Source organism: Monodelphis domestica, chromosome 3 (assembly GCF_027887165.1).
Source record: "Monodelphis domestica isolate mMonDom1 chromosome 3, mMonDom1.pri, whole genome shotgun sequence".
Lineage (NCBI taxonomy): Eukaryota > Metazoa > Chordata > Mammalia > Didelphimorphia > Didelphidae > Monodelphis > Monodelphis domestica.
In genome coordinates, this window is record NC_077229.1 from 50,226,019 (window position 1) to 50,244,305 (window position 18,287).

Consider the following 18,287-nt stretch of genomic DNA (forward strand, 5'->3'; position numbering starts at 1 on the left):
GATTACTGTTCATGTATTATTGTCATCATTCTTCTTACTATGTGCTGGACTCAAAGGCAAGAGTATTGAGGTGGGAAGAGTACTATATTTTGAGTCAGTGGACCTGAGTTTGAATTCCAGCCCTATTTGTTTGCCTTTGGCCATCCTACTTTCCCTCTAGGTGCCTCAATTTATTAATTATTTTTTGAGCCCTTACCTTCTGTCTTAGAATCAATACCATGTATTGGTTCCAAGGTAGAAGAGTAATAAGGATCATGTAATTGGGGTTAAGTGACATGCCCAGGGCCACACAGCTAGGAAGTGTCTGAGGCCAGGACCTCCTGTCTTTAGGTGTGGCTGTCAATACACTGAGCTATTCAGTTGCCCCCTCAATTTATTTATAAGACAAGAAGTTGGATTAGATGGCCCTTGATGTCTAAATCTGTGCTCCTAGGATCTTATGACTTGGGTTTGAATTCTTAGTTGTAGGACAGTGGTCAAATCCCTTTACTTCTTAGAAACTCAGTTTCTTCATCTGTAAAATGGGAGTAATAATTCTGAAGGTACCCACTTTAAAGAGTAATTGTGGGAAAGCACTTTGTAAACCTTAAGGTACTACAGAAAGGATTAGTTATTATTTTCAATATTATATTTATCACAGTGACCTATTATCATAGTATTTAGAGCTAGAAGGAACCTTATAGGTCATCTAGTCTAAGTCTCTCATCTTACAGTTGAGAAAACTGAAGCCAACAAAGTCATGGGATCATAAATTTAGAGTATATAGGTCTCCAAAGTTATTTAGTCCAAGACCTTCATTGTACTAATTGGGAAACTGAGGCACAGAGAGGGGCAAAAATTGGCAGAGATGAGATTCCGACTCAGTACCTCTGTCTCCAGATCCAATACTCTTTCTATTGCTATTCTCCTTGAGTCCGTTCCACACATCTATCTCCAGGTCTCCTTTTGCATTTGATTCTGTTATGTTCCTGCACCTGGTAACACCCTATAAATAATTGAGGGATTATTTATAGCTGATAATTAGTGACTGTTTTGCTTAGGTTGGAATCGATCCACAGATGATGAATATTATCCATTATTAAATGGTTACATAAGGAAGAAAACTGCCTAGAATTAGGGTAGAATGAACCACAAGATGCACGGAAGCCAGGGCCACTCATTCTAATCCTCCCTTGCTGCCAAGAGGGAGTTGTTTCACATGAGTTCCCTTCCCATGGACCCCTGCTCTACTGGGGAGGGGGAGGATCACATGTATGGAAATAACCTTTGAGAAGGTTGTTTCTACCATTGCTGCTATTTTCATCCAGCACAGGACATACTCTGCCTCCTGGAAATCTTGTTTCTATAACGACTGATTTTCACAGAATTACAGAATGTCAGAGTTGGGTAGTATCTCAGAGGCAGCCATCTGGTCCCACCCATACCTGAACCAATTGCCTCTGCCATGTATCTTTCAAAGGGTCATCTAGACTCTGCTTTTTGGTGAGTGGGAACCCACCACCTCCTGAGAGAGCCCATTCCACAGCTCTAGGGATTAGAAGTTTCCCTTATATCAAGCCAAATATACCCTCTTTGCAACTTTTCCCATTGCCTCTAGTTTTACCTTCTGGCCTTTAGAAGGTTGGTTAATCTGATTGAATGTCTACCCTGTAGTAGGAAAATTGTGCAATGGGAGGCTGCCCACCATCAGTGATCCATACCCCACCCCAAGAGTTGCAGACAAGGGAAGTATGATTAATTTCACATTGATGAATTTCTAGATTGTTAAGAAAATGTAGGTGTGAGAGATGCAGCATGAGAAATAGGAGTCAAGGTTGATGGAATTTGTTTTGCATTCAAATAATCAGAGTATTTGATCTATAAGATGAGAATAATATAACACTTACCTCACAGGGTTGAGATGACATATGTAAAGCATTTTGCAAACCTCCTAGTGCTATATCAATGCTAATTACTATTATATTGGTTCATGTACCACTTCGAGAATAACTTTTGGGGATGTTACTATGAAATCTGATGCCTGGAACAAATGAGATTGAGTGAAGCTCTTTGGAATAGATCTCATTGAGATGCTTCCTTGGGATACAAAGCCCCATGGAAGGAAGGGATAGGTTACCACTCAGGGCAGGAACACAGATATCTTGTGCCACCCTGAAGGGGACATTGTGGAAGCTATTGCCAGAGAAAGGAGCAGGCAATATTGGAGGAGGAAGTGACTCCTGTGGCAAAGCCTCAGTGATCTAGCCCTAGTTACTACTCTGGAAATTTCTAATGAAACTTTTTTCCTAGAGAAGACAATTTCTTCAGCAGCATCTTATTGCTAATTGTTAATGAAGATGTGTTGCCATGGCAGGAGAGCCACAGGAGAGGACAGAGCAAATGTAATATTTCTTTCTATTGATCCATTGCAAATATCCAACTTTTTAAAAAATTAATGCTTTGTTCCCTACTTCCCTCCTACTATCTCCCTCTTCAGGTCTCCCTTAAACTCCTTTGAATGCTTTATTTTATTCTTTAAATCCTTACTTTCCATCTTAGAATCAATACCATGTATTGATTCAAAACCGTGTATTGATTCTAATGCTCGAGTGATAAGGACTAGGCAAGAGGGGTTAAATGACTTGTCCAGGATCAAACAGCTAGGAAATGTCTGGAACCAGATTTGAACCCAGGACCTCTTGTCTCTGGGCCTGGCTTTCAATATACTGAGCCACCTTGCTATGCTGCACCACTCCATCCCCCACTTTGAATTTAGAAGTTGGAATCTTCCAGAACCAGAGACCTGTGCCAAGAGATGAATGGTGCAAGAGAAAGAACGTTGAATTTGGAGTCAGAGCATCTTGACCCAAATTATGGAGTTGGTACTTGCTGCCTATGTGACTTTGGGCAAGTCATTCACCAGCATTTGTCTCACTTTACTCACCTGAAAATGAGGGGGCTTAAACTCTATGATCTTTAAGGACTCTCCAGCTCCAGACCTTATGATCCAATGCATGAATGAATGGAGAAACATTTATCAAGTAATGCTATGGTCAGACACTGGATTAAGTTTATGGGATATAAATATAAAAACTGAGACAGTCCTTGCTCTCAAGAAGTTTTTGTTTTACTAGAGACTGCACTCATAGGCTATGGTGGCCAGGTCAGACAGTTTTGATCTGAAGAGTCTCAAGTATGAGAATGGAGCCATGGAGCAGTGACTTGTCACACAGTAGTGGTGGCATTATTTTGAAAATATCTAGCATTTACATAGGGCTTTAAGGGTTGCAAAGTGCTTTACATAGTTATCTCATTTGATTCTCACAACAACCTTGGTGCTGTTATTGTCTCCACTTTATAGATGAGGACACCAAGGCTGACAGGGATTAAGTGACTTACCTAAGGACACACAGCTAGTATCAGGCAGACTTTGAATTTGGGTCTTTCTGACTCCAAGTCTAGTGATTTCTCCATGGTGTCACTTTGTCAGTCACCTCTATTATTTATTGGATGACTGTTCACAGAGCAAAGAAAGGCAGCTTGGAAAACTGGATAGAGAGTTGACCTTGGAGTCAGGAAGATCAAGGATCCAGTTTTGCCCTGGCCTACACTCTCCTTGAGTAGATCATTTAATCTCCCAGGACTCTAGACATTTTCCTAAGACTGTAAATTACAGAGAAAGTGCCTCTTCATCTGGGAGTTCCTTACATAGTAAAATCACAAGGCCAGTCCCTATTCCTAATCCTGGGCGAGAAGTGGAAAGCTGGGGGAAGGGTGTGTTGGGGATGGGATGGCCAAATGGCAAGATGTCTGGAGGGATGGAAGTGCATCCTTCATGGTTTATTGCTATTAGGTGAATTTCCCCTCAGTCATTCACCAATCAGGGCAACTGATCCCCAGGGCAGAATTCTAATGCCAAAGAGGATTAACTCCTCAAGGTCTGGTCTTTGATGGTGTGGTTGAGAGAGCATTGGAGGCAGTCCATGAAAGTGGGCATGGCAGAAGCAAGGGAGATGACAAGATTGATGGTCAGCCCTGGTCAATCATTTAGTCTGGGTCATTCTGGGTCCAATTCTTCTACCTCTGACTTCAAAGAGTTTAATACTTTCTTCAATCCCTCTTCAGTGTCCTCATCTTTGACTATTCATTTTTTATCCTCAGGGGAATGTGTCCTTTGACATTTAATAAATTGTTGGTGGTTATGGCATTGTCTTCATCCTTTTCATTGTTATTGTCTGTCCTTCATTTTCAAAGAGGACCAATGACATCATAGGATGAAGTCTTGACTTTAAGTGAGGCAAAGTTGCTTAAAGTTGTCAGCTTCACTCTCCCTTCCAGAGTCCTTAGAGTTTATCCCCATCATTAGAGCCTCTAAGGAATCAATAGAGAAGGGCAGGAAACTATCTACAAGTCAGCTAGGCAGCACAGGCTATATTTTTAGTTGTTTCCAGTCGTGTTTGACTTTTTGTGACCTCCCTTTTGGTTTTTGTGTGTGTGTGTGTTTTTTTGTTTGTTTGTTTTTGTCTTTTTTTGGCAAAGATCCTAGAGTGGTTTGCTATTTCCTCCTTCAGCTCATTTTACAGATGAAAAAACTGAGGCAAACAGGAGTTAAATGACTTGGCCAGGTTACATAGCTAGGAAGTGTCTGAGGCTGGATTTGAACATAGGTCTTCTTGACTCCAGGGTTAACACTCTATCCACTATACCCTAGCTGCCACTGGAGTGGAAAAATCTGAATTCAAATCCCATCTCAGATACTTACTAGCCCTCTCACTCCCAGAAAACCCCTCAACTTCTATCTGCTTCAGAATAATAACATCTATCTCCTCAGATGGTGAGGATCAAATGAGATTATATTTGTAAAGTGCTTGTAAAGTGTTTATTCTGTCATGTTTCTTTTGCATCCCAACCCTATCCCATTTAGACCTTAGTTATCATTGATCATGGCTCATTACTAGGTTTCCCATGACACTTTCTTCCCAGGCCCTCTAGCTAGGTAGTGGGAAGATTTATTGACCCCCATCTCTGATGAAGAAACAGACTTTAAAACTTTAACTGACAAGTTAAGTGACTAATTAGTGACAGAGCCAGGCCTTGAACTCAGATCTTCTCAGATGCCTGTCCTTTCTTTTATGCTTTATGATCTTTTTTGTTTTTTTTTTGTCTATTCTTTTTATTTTTTCAATTACATATAGAAGATTAAAAACTTGTTTTCTGACCTTTTACAAACCAAAATTTCTCCCTCCTCCCTTCACCTCCTTTCCAGAGAGTAAATAATTTGATATAGATTATTCCAGTGTTGCCATGAAATACAAATTCTCTATTCCTCATGTCATGTAAGAAGCCATATATTGCTCATGAAAGAAAAAACTCATAAAGTCATAAGGTGAGAAATGGCATGGTTCAATCCCCTTTCATACTGTGAAAAGGGAATTCTTTGTTCTCTTTATCTATTCTGAGTTTACACTTATGAAAGGGAATCCTTTATTCCCTTTGTCTATTTGAGTTAAACTTGGTTAACAATAACTTAAGAATCCCTACTTAGTACCTGACTAGATTGTGAAGACAGGGTTAACACTCCTTTGTCTGCTTTTGAATTGAATCACAAAGCTTGAACACCCCACTTAGCACTAGGTGGAGGAGCTCTCCACCCTTTCAACTCAATCAGCCAGGAAATGAGAATTCATACCTCAATCAGCCAGGAATCTGTGAAATCTTTTGATGAGTATTCACCTCTCCAGAAGGTGAGAAGTGGTTCCCATAAACACTGCCCTCTGGGCAGTGCTGGGCAATTTGGGAGCTGTGACTGGCCCTTGTGAAAAGGGGAAGGGACAAGAAACTACTATAAAAAGCCCAGAATTTCTGGGGCTAGGGAGGTTGACTTCAAGAAGGAGTTGGATTTCAAGAAGGAAGTCAGCTTCAAGAAGAAGGTTGGCTCAAGGAAGAAAATCAGCCTCAGGAGCCACCTTCAGCTGGAGTCATCATCTTAACCTGCTTCTGGAGAGAGTTTAATTCCAGTTGAAGGTCAACAAGTCCTGGCTGAGTTGAGCATGGGAACAATATTTAGTTAGATAGGCTGATGTCTTCTCTACCCTTTTGTATTTCTCTGCTTTCACTCTTTCCACCTCTTTTGTATATAAAAGCTATTAAAGTCATTTTGACCTTGAGCAACAATACTTTGAATCAGTGATCACTATTATTATTTATAATTTTCCTATATTTTAGTCAAACCATTAATTTTTAATCCTTATATTACTCTGCCATTTTTTTCTATGGTTGTAGATAGCATTTTCCATCATGAATTCCTTAGGGTTGTCTTAGTTGAATCATTCACAGTTGATCATTGTATACTATTTCTGCTACTATATGCAATGTTCTCCTGGTTCTGCTCATTTCACTCTGCATCACCACATACAAGTCTTTCCAAGTTTTTCTGAAATCATCCTCTTTATCATTTCTTATGGCACAATATATTCCATTACAACCATATACCACAACTTGTTTGGTCATTTCTCAATTGATGGACATCCCTTTGGCTTTCAATTTTTTGCCACAACATAAAGAGCTACTATAAATATTTTTGTACACATATGTCCTTTCCCTCTATCTTTGATCTTTTGGGAATACAGATCTAGTAGTGGTATTTCTGGTTTCAAAGGGTGTGCACAATTTTATGACCTTTTCGGCATAGGTCCATATTGTTCTCCAGAGTAGTTGTTTCATTTCATAGCTCCACCAACAGAGTATTAGTGTTCCAATTTCCCCACATTTCCTCTGACATTTAGCATTTACCCCCCCCCCCCATAGCAGCTAATCTGATAGCTATGGGATAGTATTGCAGACTTGTTTTAATTTGCAATTATCTAATCAATAGTGATTTGGAGCTTTTTTTATAATTATAGATAGTTTTAATTTCTTCATCCGAGACCTGCTTATTCATATCCTTTGACCATTTATCAATTGGAGGATGTTTCATATTCTTATCAATTTGACTTAGCTTTATCTATATTTTAGAAATGAGGCCTTTGTCAGAGATACTTATTATAAACATCTTTTCTCAGTTTTTTTTTTGTTTCCCTTGTAATCTTGGTTGCATTGGTTTGTTTGTACAAAAACTTTTAAAAATTTAATGTAATCAAAATTATTTGTTTCATTTTTTATGTTCTTTATATCTTATTTGCTCACAAATTCTCCCCTTATTTATAGGTCTGACAGATAATCTTTGTTTCTAGATCATGTATCCATTTTGATTATGTCTTTGCATATGGTGTGGGATGTTGGTCTATATCTATTTTCTGCCACTGTATAACCTTTCTATAGGAATAGCCTTTCTATCAGACCTGGAGTAGGGCCTAATTTGAGAAAATAATAGCAAATGTATAGGAGCAACTGGTCATATAAGTCTGGCCCAAGGGAGGGAGACTTTAAACAATGAAAAGAACATTTACTTTGGAATTAAGGGACCTGGATTCAAATTCCAATTTAAATAAGTAATCAATCCATAAAACTTTGTTAATCATCAACTATGTGTCAGGTACTTTGCAAAAAGAGGCAAAAGGCAGTCCTTGCCTTCATGGAGCTCACAGTCTATAGGGGAGACAATATGCAAACAAATTTATACAAAATAAGCTATATACAGGATAAGTTGGTATAACTAACAGAGGGAAGGCACTGGAATTAAAAAGTGTTGGCGAAGGTTTGTAGAAGGGGGAATTTTATTTGGAACTTTAAAGAAGTCAGTTACTGTATTTGGCCTTGGGGATATCTCTTCCCCTCACCTGGCCTCAGTTTCCTTTTTTGTAAAACAAAAGGGGTTAAATGATATCCCCAAAGCAACTTGTAAATAAGTAAATAAATGAATAAATTGGGGTGGGGAGAAGACAACATGATATAGTAGAAATGGCCCTGGATTTGAAGTCAAATTCAAATCCTGATCCTATGACTCCCTTTGAAGCTTTGGATCTTTTATTTTTCTCTCTCTGGGCTCCAGTTTACTTTTTTGTAAAATGAGGTGGGGGCATCTAGGTTGCACAGTGGATAGAGCACTGGTTTTGGAATCAGGAAGATGAGTCTTCCTGAGTTCTAATCCACCTCAGACAAGTACTAGCTGGGTGATCTTGGATAAATCATGTAACTTTGTTTGGCTCAGCTATTCATCTACAAAATAAGCTGAAGGAGATGGCAAAGCACTGCAGTATCTTTGCCAAGAAATCCCCAAAGGAGGTCATGAGAAGTCACACATGACTGAAATGACTAAGCAACAAAAAACGAGGTGGACTTGGGGGCTCTGAAGCCCCTTCCAGTTCTAAATCTATAATCCTGTAATTAGATTCTTTCAAGCTCCAACTCCCATGAGCCCATGTTGGAGGGAGTTGGATATTGGGGAAAGCTGCTCAGAAAAGGTCTCTGTCTCCCAAGCTTAGCACCCTCTCTTCCAGGTACAGAAGATGGGACTGAAAATGACTTGCTAAACCCACCTTATATAATAGTGACACTGGCTCTTAAAAATATGATGTGTGTGCTGCTGTTAATCTATTTTGAATGATGTTGGGGCTAAAAGACTATCAAACACCCGTCCATGGAAGCTCATGAATGTGTCTTGGTCTTTTAATATAAAGGCTTTTACATTTAATATGTTCCTGTGGTTGCTTCAAGGAATTTCTATGAACATTTAATGTGCAATATTGTTGAGAAGCTGTTAAAGGGACCTAATTCATTTCGATTCATTTAAGTTGGAACACATTGGAACATCATCGCCTGCCTGCCTGCCTGCCTGCCTGAAATTTGGTTACCGTTCATGTTGCCAATTTTAGACTTTTGTGAGAAGGGGTGAGATGCTTGCTATTTACCTTTAGTTTTTTTGAATTATGGAGGACAGAAAAATAGCTCTTCTGTATTTAAGAATGCTGATCTCACTTAGCAGACCTGGAGTCTCCCATTTTAAGGGTCTTGACCCGACAGCACACTCATAACCTCTTTTATTTAAGGTCTGTGGACTTGGGTCGTACCACACATTTAGGGCCCCTTTATATTCAAGGATGCTGAATTGCCCAACATACTCATAGCTTTGTAAGTCTTAAAATTCTATAGAAATGCTAGATATCATTAATCTCATGGTTGTGTGAAAATTGAATGAGCAACATATGTAAAATCCTTTGCAAAAAAAGTAGTACATAGATGTTATTATTATTTGTAATCACATTATTTATAGTTTTATGTAATATTATAATAATTATATAATTAATATGATGTTTATTTGTAACAATACTATTAAGATTAATAACAAAAAAGCGCTGGCCTTTGTTATAACCTTTTACTCTCTGTTTACTAATCTGTAATATGGGCATATTGAATGGATCAGTCTACTATGTGCTGTGAATTTCAAAACTACTCAACCCTGTTCAAACCATTCTTTAGAGGATGGGATTTGGCTATTTCCTGATCAATAACAATAGAGGTACTTGGAATGACAGAATCAGGTCTTGGAAACTACAATCTCCACCTTACTCAGGGTAACAGGATTTAGGAAGGGCTGCAGCAAAGCTCAAGATTTAATTATTTGAGAATATGGCCTTCAACAGACATGTGCAAAGGGGACAGCTCTCTGGGTGGTCCTGGGTGAAGCTAGAGCCACCATTGGCACAGAGGAGACACAGGAAGTGAGGTAGAGGAGAGCTGAGGAGGCTGGGACTTCCAGTGTGGAGAGAGAGGGTGGTTGTTGGAACCTGGGTGCTTGGAGTGGAGGCCCTGAGACTGTTTCTCCATTTTGGTCACATGAGTGATAGGGACTGGTCTCTTTTCTTTGCCTCAGCTATCTAAGGCCTTGGGCCTTTGGCCCAGCCTAGGCAGAGGGGGTATTTAAGTCCTATTCCCTTCTCTCCCCTTTCTCTTTTCCTCTCTCTCTCTCTCTCTCTCTCTCTCTCTCTCTCTCTCTCTCTCTCTCTCTCTCTCTAATACCTTTCTTCCTCCTGTTAGTAATTAAAAACTCCATAAAAGGTTGACTGCTGACTTGAGTTTTCATTTGGGAATTACATAGCTGAATTCCTTGACGACCTTAAATTAATATATACATATAAGTCTTTTAATGTGATTTCCATATCACAGTGCCAGACACTGCTAATAATTAAATCATAGTATTTTCTAGGAATATTTTCAGAATCAAATGAGATAATAAACGCAAATCCTTTGCAACCTTAAAGTGCTAAACAAATGCTATTATTACTATTAACAATATAGAGTGCTAACCTTTGTCCCAACCTCTCAGCCTTAGTTTCCTTATCTTTAAGAGAGGTATAATAATAGCTCTTGACTCTGAGAATTATTGTTAGACTCAAATGAGATAATGCATGTTAAACCCTTTAAAAACTTAAAGTACTATACAAATTTTGGTTATTATTACCATTATTAATAATAGTGAGTGAATAATAATAAAAATAATAAATGGTCTGATTCTGAGTGAATAATAATAAAAACAATAAATGGTCTGATTCTCTAGTCCTCTAGTCTCTTGCCTTTAAGAACATTGGTTTGACTAAGCCAGTTAATGACTCAAGTTTTTCAGAGTTCTAGTCTTACCCAGCATACTCATGGGATCCATTTAGACCTAGAAGGGATCTTAGAGGTGTGAAAGAGTATTCTTTACTCTAGTATGTATCCTTTAGTGGTTGCCAGAAATGTAAAGGTTAAATTTAATGGTTGGACTTAAATTATATGAAATAATGTGGTCACCGAGATTATTATATCTCAAGTCAGAAATGTATTTACCAAAATAGAAGGGAAATAATAAAGTAGAGAAATGTGAAAGAGGTTAGAGAAAATACCTGTACTATTCTTCAGCCAGGAGGGCCTGAAGTGAGCAACCACATGGGCTCTTCCAATATGGAAGCTAGTCTCTTAGGAAACTAGGAAGGGGAGTCAACCTTTTCACTTACCCAATGAAGTAGTCCAGGAGTCAGAGTCTAAGTTGAAGTTACGATCCATAATAGTCCCATGAAGTTGAGTCTCATAGAGAGTGTCTCCTGGTTTCCCCTCTATTTTGGTAAATAAACTTCTGACTTGAGATATAATAATTTCAGGGACCACATTTTTTTCATATAATTTAAGTCCAACCATTAAATTTAAACTTTGAGGAGAACCATTGATTCCAAATTCCTCATTTGACAGATGAACAGCCGGAGACTTGAAGAGGTTAAGAAGTGACTTTCCCAGTATTTATAGAGCTAGAAAGTATTTGAGGCAGTCATTGAACTCAGGTCTTTTGACTCCAAGACAAGTGATCTCTCTACTATATTACCTAGTTGTTTATACTTATGAACTCCAGTTGCTAAGGGCACTAGCCTGGTTTTCTATCATACTGTAAATTTGTTTTGCATCATGTGGTTTTTTTTTTTGCCTTTTATGCCTTTGGACCTTTGAAAACCCAAGATTTCACCAGGATAGGAAGCTCCCACTGAGTAAATTCTGTCTACAATGCAAACCAGCAACCATTTTGTAACTTACAGAACAATTAACTTTTCTTATGTTCTGGGTAAAATCTACCAGGACTTTCTTAGAATAATGTTTTTAAATATATAAAATAAAATACACAGGATTACCAAGGAATCCAATTATATTTAAATACTATGTATTTAAATACAATATATAATACCAATTATATTTAAATGCATTTATTTAAAAAAACCCAACTAGTTCATAGACCACTAGTTAAGGACTATGTTAAGAAATGTGTTTTTGTGTACCAAAAAGTCTAGTGACTTAGGATCATAATTTTGAGAATTATAGAATTGGAAGTGACCTCAGATTCTGAACTTGAGTCAAGGTCTTATGGATTCTAAGTCCTATTGTCTATTCGCTGTGGCATGCAGATTTTTTATCTGAGGTGATTCAGTGGATAGAATGCTGGACCTGGAGTCAGGAAGACCTGAGCTCAAATCCTACAGATTAGTTGTATGACCCTGGGTAAGTCACTTCACCCTGTCTGCCTTAGTTTCCTCATCTGTTGAATGATCTGGAAAAGGAAACCTGGGCAAGTCACTTAACTCTGTTTGCTTCAGTTTCCTCATTTGTCAAATGAGCTGGAGAAGGAAATGGTAAACCATTCCAGTGTCTCTGCCAAGAAAACCCTAAATGGGGACACAGACTTGGTTATAACTGAAATGACTGAATAATGATATGACCTTAAAACAGCAAGGCTAAATATGGAAGCCATGCAACTTTCTTGCAGACCTTGTGGTTTCCACAACCAAAAGCTGACATCGCCCTCAAAAATTACTGGTCTTCTTATCCAAAGGAGATTTGGTGGATGTGCTCTCAGTTATTGATAATCCATATTCTCAGTTTGTGCTGAGGCAGCAGAAACTGTTCTTCCTGCCCAGTGACCTGGGGGCATAAATCACAAGAAGAGCTATGTTTTATGGCTGCCATATGCTTTGCTCAACTGTCTGCCCTCATGTTTTTGTCTAGCCTCCATGTGTTGGTAATGTCTTTATGTTTTGTTTTCTTTAAAATTACAGCCTTGCACCATGGGACCTGAGGGCAGAGGACTTGGTCAGAGAGCCCTATAATGAGCAAATAAATAAACATGAGAGAGTCCTGTGCTACTGTAAATCTCTCCTCCAAAGAGCTGGAAGCCCTTTGCTATCTTGGTTGGATGTGTCCGTAAATAAGGCAGAGATGCTGAGCCCTGTGGCTTTTCAAAGTGGCTGTCTAGCCTGCCTTATAAGTCTGGTAGAAGAGATACTACTCTATTTGGGGGCCACGTCTCACTATCAAGTGGAATTAAAGGGTTTATGATGTCAGTAATATGGTCGTGAAAGTTCATGTGAGTAAATAGAAGCCTGAGAGGACCAAAGGCCATCATCTAAAGACCAAGGTTGGAAAGAACCTTAAAGATAATTTTGTCCAGGGGTTGGAGGTCTGTGAATTTTTTTTTCTTTGATGATTCTATTTTAATATAATTGGCTTCCTTTGCAACCCCATATATTTTACTAAGTGCATTTAGAAACATGATTTTCAGAAGGGGTCCATAGGCTTTGAGGTAGCTAGGTGGCACAGTGGGTAGGGTGCTAGGCTCAGAGACAGGAGGACTCTTCTTTGTGAGTTTAAATCTGTCTCCCTTACCTTCTGCCTTGGAACCAATACTATTGGTTCCAAGGCAGAAGAGTGGTAAGGGCTAGGCAATGGGGGTGAAGTGACTTGCCCAGGGTCACACAGCTGGGAAGTGTCTGAGGCCACATTTGAACCCAGGATCTCCTATCTCTAGGTCTGGCTCTCAATCCACTGAGCTACCCAACTGCCCTCGAAGAAGTCTTTAAATCTATTTGCTTCAGTTTTCTCATCTGTAAAGTAAGGTGGCAAATCACTCCAATATTTTTCCAAGAAAATCCCAAATGAGATCATAAAGAGTTGGAAACAACTGAAAGGACGGAACAATAATGATAACCATGGACTTTATCAGACGCTGCCTAAGAGATCCAGGGTACAAAAAAGATTAAGAACTCTTCATCTAGTCCAACTTCTTCTGTCCCATTTTATTTCCTCATGTAAGAAAACTGAGGACCAGAGAGATCAGATAAGGAGTGTTAAATATTATATAGTTATAAAGTTGGAAGAGATCCAGACCATCCAGTTGAACCCCATCATTTTATTTATTTATTTTTTTAATCTTTACCTTCCATCTTGGAATTAATACTCTGTATCTGTTCCAAGGCAGAAGAGTGGTAAGGGCTAGGCAATTGGGGTTAAGTGACCTGCCCAGGGTCACACAGCTGGGAAGTGTCTGAGGCCAGATTTGAACCCAGGACCTCCCATCTCTAGACCTGGCTCTCAATCCACTGAGCTACCAGCTGCCCCCAAACATGGCTAGATGACACAGCATAGGTGACAGTGCCTTAACTGTATGTACATTGTGAAGGTCACCAGGGCCTTTTCCATCCTTCTCTCCTTTCATACAACCAACCTCATCATTTTAAAGATGAGGAGGAAGGTAAGTGACTTGCCTCAAATCACACAATGGCTGGCAGAGACTGGATTCAAACCTATCTCCTCTGTCTGTATTGCCAGGATTTCCCCTACTGTACCATATTACCTCCTTGAGAGGGAATGGGAACCTTTGAAACTTGACCACTTGATGGAGAAGAAAGAAACTGATTTTTTTTTTCTCTTGAAGAGGAGAAAATGTAGGGAAAAAAGAGAAGGTCAAATCTGGAAAAAGTTGGTAGAGTTTTCCAATGGTCCCCCAGCTAAACTGGATGTGGAAGAAAGGTATCCAGGGACACCAGAGCCAGATCTTGGTGACTTTGGGTTGATTATAGCCTTTCCTTGGAATCAGTTCAATTTAACAAGCCCTATTGAGAACCTCCTTTATGCCAGCTCCAGTGCTGGGGACATAAATGACCCCAAATCCCCAAAGCCATCCCTGCCTACAAAGAGCTCATATGTTATTAGGGAATTGAGGAGGGAAGGAAGAAGGGGAAGTACCATATTTATGAAGGTTTGTTATTGTTCAGTCATTTCAGACCCATCATGACTTCATTTGGGGATTTTTTGGGCAAAGATACCAGTCTGGTTTGCCATTTCCTTCCCCAGGGGATGAAGTCAAACAGAGACTGGGTGAATTGTCCAGAGTTATACAGGTAGGAAGTGTCTGAGGCTGAATTTGAACTCAGGTTTTCCTAACTCTGTCCTAACTCTTTATTCCAGCCCTCTATCCATTATACTACATGGCTGCCTATATTATCTATGGCTTATTCCTGCTTTCTATTCCTCACTGGATTTTTAAGCTCCTTGAGGGCAGGGACTATTTTTTTTTTTGTCTTGCCTTATTTCTACTTGTAAACAAATACAAATTATATAAAGGGAGGCAATGAAGGAACAAAGTCTCTGGACTCCGAGGATATGCGTTCCTCCTCTGATACTAACTCCCTTAGGTGACCTTGAACTGTCCCTGGCCTCTCTTTACTCATCTGTAAAATGAGAGTTAGACCTGATAGCCTCTCTTTAAGGAATTTTCCATTTTTAGGTCTGGGATCCCAAAGGGATGAGTGTATTTCTATCTAATTTCCTTTGTAATCCTTTGTATTATATTTTGTGCATTTAAAAGGATCCATAGGTTTCTCCAGACTGCCAAAGATACCTCGATACCATAGTCTTTTGTGAAAGATGTGCTTGCACTTTAATGGAGAAAGAAGTTAAAGTTTCATTTATTTATGGCAATGGGAAAGTTACTTCCCAGAAACCCAGGATTTCAGAATTGGAAGGGATTTCAGGGACCATCTTGTCCAATCAATATTCCAACAAGTCTATAGCCTATAAAGCAGGGGCATGGGGTTCCCCGATTTGCCACATTTCTTTTTTCCCTAACCCTGACATCTTCTAGAGGATGGGGAAGGCAGTAAAACCAGAAGGTAGCCATTTTTCATGTCCATAAATAATCTTCCAAGTGAGATTTATTCCTCTTTTCTTGGTAGGCGGCTGTACATTTTGGGGTGTTGTACATGAGTCAGAGCCATTTCAAGATACTCTATAAGTAGCAAAATCTGTTTGGCAGCGGGTGCAAATGACGGCAGACTTCAACTTTTCCAAAATATTTAATTCCAGGGAGTGATAATATGTTCATGAAAATGTTCCATTAATAGGGTTATAAATATATTTTCCATAAAGTGATTATTGAGCTTGGCAATTAGTGTTGTTTTCCATTCTCTTTCATATGGACAAACAGTTCTCTGGAACACTTAGTTGGGCTTGGAATATAACAACGGAAGATTCAGCTTTACAAAGTGCCAGGGAAATGGAATCTTTTGATGCTTTGGGCAGCCCTGGAAGTTGGCTCATTTCTCTCCTCCCTCCTCACTTTTGGTCTGTAGCAATTCAGAATGCAACTCCCCAACGTTCTCCGGATCACTTCTGATCAGGGGCTCTGAGCCAGGTTAGAAAACACTCTGGCCCTCCCTTGTGAAGAGTGAGACTGATGAGGAAGTTCTGAGGGATGATGGAACAGTAGAGCAGGAAGCATGGAACATCATGAACATTGTGGAACACCAGAGCTAGAAGGGACCTTTGAATGGAGAATGTCAGAGCCAAGAAGGATGTCAGAACAGAGAATGGAAGAACTGGCAGGGAGGTTAGAACACAAATTGTCAGAACTTGAAAGGGTTCTAGAATCCAGAATGTCACAGCAAGGAGAAGCCCTAGAACACAGAATGTCAGCACTAAAATGGGCCTTAGAATAGGCAATGTCAGAACTGTCTTAGAACAAGGAATGCCATCATAGGGAAGAGCTTTAGAACCGAGAATTTTTGCTGGGGGGAGCATTAGGACATAGAATGTTAGGATTAAAGTTGGTCTTAGAAAATAGATGAATTGGTTTAAAAATCCCTTTGAATACAAAATGTCAAGTTAGCAGAACTTCTCAGAACTGAGAAATTCAGATTTGGAAGAACTTAGAGAACTTAAGAACTTAGAGCCAGGTAGGTGGTTCAGTGAGTAGAGAATCCAGAAGATTCATCTTCATGAGTTCAGATCCCCAGCCTTAGACACTTCCTAGCTGTGTGATTCTGGGCAAGTTCCTTTACCTTGTTCATCTTGGTTCCTCATCTGTAAAATGAGGAGGAAATGGCAAACTGTTCTAATATATTAGGCCAAGAGAGTTCCAACTGGGGCTGTGAAGAGTCAGACACAACTGAAACAAATAAGCAACAAGAAGAAGCTAGAATTCCAAAGGCCAGAAGAAGATGTAGAGAACCTAAAATGTCAGAGTTCCAATCAATCATTCAATGTTTGTTAAGTCATTAATTAAGTTCCAGCAATGGGTCAGGCACTGTGCTAAGCAAAAGACAGACCCTCCCCTCACGGAACTTTCAACCTAATGAAGGAGACACCATGCAAATAAATAAATACTATAGAAAGGATAAATAAGAAGTAATTAATATCAGGGAAAGGCACTAGCATTAAGGGAGGTTGGGAAGGCTTCCTGTAAAAGATGGGAATTTAGTTGGGACTTAAAGGAAACCAGGGAGGTCAGTGATTGGAGTGGAGGAGGGAGGGATGGGGCATCTTGCTCACCAAAGACCTAGAAGTTCACCAACTAGAAGGCTCTGTCACTAGATCAAAGAATAGGTGTCAGGGAATAGGGCATAAGATGAAAAGGTAGGAGGATGCTGGGCTATAAAGGTGAATGCCAAGTAGAGGATTCTGTATTTGATACTGGAGATAATGGTTTAATGACCATTAGGGATCATCTCACCCAGGTAACTCATTTTCCATCTGGGGATACGAAGTTCCAAGGAGGGAAAGTGACTTGTCTAGACTTAGGAGGCGAATCTGTGCCAGAGTGAGGTGCTCTGATTTCCAGATTTTGTGCACAGTGATTCAGAAGTCTGGGTGGGAACACATGAATGGCTCAGTACAATCTCCTTCCATTGCCAGAAACAACTCAAAGACCATTGTCTCCTAATGACAGATCATTAGACAGGTTGCAATTCTGTGGCAGCCCCTCTCGGTATGGGAAACTATTCTAAGTTTGGGCTACTATCCTATATTATTGTTTTATCTTTGCCATTAATTTTTCACATCTAATGGTAATCATGACAGCTAGTGTTGGAATACTGCATTGGAATTTGCAAATCATTTTACATATATGATCTCAGGTGATCCTGATGACAATCCTGTGAGGTAGGCACCATCATCTCCATTTTTCAGAGGAAGAAACTTAGGCAGAAAGAAGTGAATGATCCTGGACCTAAACATGTGATTTATCAGTGTAAGGCAACCGTGGAATGGTGGATGAAGGACCAATCTAACAGTAAGGAAGACCTGGGTTCCAAGTGCTACCTCTGACCCATCCTGGTTGGGGGAGCTTGGCATGCCACTTAACCTCTTTTTTTGCAAACTCTTATCTTCCATCTTAGAATCCGTACTGTGCATTGGTTCCAAGGCAGGAGAGTGGTAAAGGCTAAAAGTGATTTGCCCAGGGTCACACGGCTAGGAAGCTAGATTTTAAACCAGGTTCTCCTGTCTTTAAGGGGCCTGACTTTCAATTCACAGAGTCTCCTAGAGCCTCCAACACTTCCCCAATTCTTAGTCCTTTGGTTAATTCTTAAAGGCCACAAGTTGTAGGACAGTTGAAAAATACGTTTGCACTGATAGAGGGAATTTCCTCACCATGAATTCCTACCATTTGACAACTTAAATAATGTCATATTATATAATATTATGTTATTGTTATTCATTTTGTTGTTGTTTGGTCATTTCAGTCATTTCTGACTCTTCATGACCCCATTTGGGGTTTTCTTGGCAAAGAAACTGGTGTG

General features: G+C 39.6%; 1 pseudogene; it reads right to left on the bottom strand.

Moving 5' to 3' along the window:
- Positions 1 to 13,831: 13,831 nt before the first annotated feature.
- On the bottom strand, positions 13,832 to 13,934 carry LOC130458675 (U6atac minor spliceosomal RNA; annotated as a pseudogene).
- Positions 13,935 to 18,287: the final 4,353 nt, after the last annotated feature.